General features: G+C 41.4%; 1 non-coding gene across 1 annotated transcript; it reads left to right on the top strand.

The window, feature by feature from the left end:
* The first annotated feature begins 1047 nt into the window (after window positions 1-1047).
* TRNAK-UUU lies at window positions 1048-1119 on the top strand. The gene has a single exon. It is a non-coding gene; the product is annotated as a tRNA-Lys (tRNA).
* Window positions 1120-2407: the final 1288 nt, after the last annotated feature.

Raw genomic sequence — 2407 nt, 5'->3', positions numbered from 1 at the left:
TTTTGGCTCCTTGGTTCACGGTTGTCCTTTCATTACCACACAGGCCCATTCTACAGCAGAGTATTTAATGGCCATACTACCACTTAGGTATCCGTTAGAAACTTTCAAAGGTGATGTAAACTAAGGACTGAATCCAGAACAGCCTCTTTATTAGTTCACTTCCTGAAAACTTTGTTCTTGTCAATCATAAGCACACAAATTGAGATTCCACCTTTTTATTTTTGTGACATTACTGTGACTAACTGCTAGACTTTCTACTTCCACCCATTGACTCATTTTTTGCTCCTTAGAATCAGAGTCAACCACTTCACTCCTAGACCACAGAAAGATCCCTGTAGACCATTTGTCCTGTAATTATGTCAAAATCTATAGACCCCTTCATTCCCCTGAAAGGTATGAGTAGGCCATCATGTGAGGTCAGTGTCTACCAAACGTTACCCTCTCTGAGTTGTTTGGTGGCTCCCACATATGTTGCTACTCTCGTGAAATTTTATTCACATTTGGTATGCATTTGCATGTCTCCCAGGTCTATGTGCAGCACATAGCTACACTGATCCTATACCTGCTTGTGACATTTCCCCACATCCCTATAGGGACTATATAGTGTTCAAGTCACTTTCCTTCCCACAAGATAGGCAATTCAGCATCGGCTGCAGATGCAGAAGTAATTTGAGATTTCATCCTTGAAAAATTAACACTTATCTTTGTTTCAAGCCTATGCATTTTTGTTTCTACAGAACTCTTCATAAAATATAACCATGTCCTTTGTCATTTTCCCTGTCTTCAGAACACAACAAAGATATCATTTCACACTTGGAATTCACTGGGTTACCTAGCTAATTATCTGTCATCATATAGTTGGTATAGGTACCACTCTCAAATCAATTTGTTAGAATAAAATGAACTTTCACATCTGATGATTATTAGTAGTTTCATAGAAGACTTCCATTTCGGTTTGCCCAGCTACCTCAATTGGTAGAGCATGAGACTGTTAATCTCAGAGTCATGGGTTCATGCCCCACATTGGGCCCATTCTTCTTTTTACCTGGTTACATGGTGTAATGGTTAGCACTCTGGACTTTTAATCCAGTGACCTGAGTTCAAATCTCTGTGGAATCTTTCATTCCTTGTTTTTGGGCAACACATTGTCACCTTACAGCAAGAGCTTCTCTGGTTCGATTCTCGGCTGGGGCCAGGGGCACCAGAACCATTGAGCGAGGGGGGGGGGCAAGGGGGAGGGGGCAGGGAGCACCCCCCCCCACACTTTTTGTCTTGTCTAGTCCCATCCAGTGGGCACTTTTTGTCTTGTTTAGTTCCCTGCACTTTCTGTTTAGTCCCCGTGGGCACTTTTTGTTTTGTCTAGTCCCCTGCACTTTCACTTTAGTCCCCTGCATTTTTTGTGTAGTCTCCACTTTAGTCTAGTCCCCGTGGGCAGAGAAAAAAAGGACTGGAAGCCATACGTGCATATTTACACCAAACACAACTTAGGTGCAAAATTCCATTGCCTGCTTACCTGAAGAATGTTTTAGGCAGGCAAAGGCAAGATGTTTTGGATATATGCTGCTTCTTCAGGGATAGTTGTCTTTTATGCTGCTGCAGGGATCGTTGTCTTGTATGGTGCTGCAGGGATCATTGTCTGTTATGATATTGCAGGGATTGTTGTCTTGTATGCTGCTGCTGGGATCGTTGTCTTGTATGCTGCTGCTGGGGGGATTGTCTTGTATGCTGCTGCAGGCATTGTTGTCTTGTATGCTGCTGCTGGGGGGATTGTCTTGAAGACTTCAGTGTACCTCTTACAGGCATGATTCCAGAAGACACGCTGAAGGTAGACCGAGTTCTTAACTATTCAGTGTACGATAATTAGGCAGTATTCAATGTCTTCAAATGAAGTTTATACTGACCATTTTTGAAAATTCAGCTACTTTATTTAGGAAACTGGCAATCTTTTGATGAAGAACTCAAGACATAACAACAGCATTAGAAATCTTTGCACTTCAAAAATGTCTTGTCTGACACTTGAACTCCTTTTTTTTTTGCTGAACAGGAACTCAAAAGTATTTGCACTGACAGATTTGCAACGCAAAAGTGTGTGTAGATCTAATGAGTTGTGTACAATTTAATTTTATTTTGAACCAAACTAGAGGCATACTTCTTCTTTTGGATTTTCCCAGTTAGGGGTCACCACAGCGGATCAACTGTCTGTTCATGATTGGCAGCAGAGTTTTATGGCATCGAGTTGCCAGCCCAAAACCCAACCTTCCACAGAAGGCATACTTACTAAAGAAACAAAATGCTTTCTCAGAAATGGAATAATTTAACTGAATACTGCCTTGCTCTGTCTCTGGGTTTTGTAAAGAAATATTTTATGTCTTAGTTCTCCTGTGAGCTGATAAACTAAAGTAAGATG

This window comes from Protopterus annectens, chromosome 2.part1, assembly GCF_019279795.1.
Source record: "Protopterus annectens isolate FY-2018-M chromosome 2.part1, PAN1.0, whole genome shotgun sequence".
Taxonomy (NCBI): Eukaryota; Metazoa; Chordata; order Ceratodontiformes; family Protopteridae; genus Protopterus; species Protopterus annectens.
Note: the sequence above shows the minus strand (reverse complement) of the source record. Positions and strands in the feature narration are given on the sequence as shown.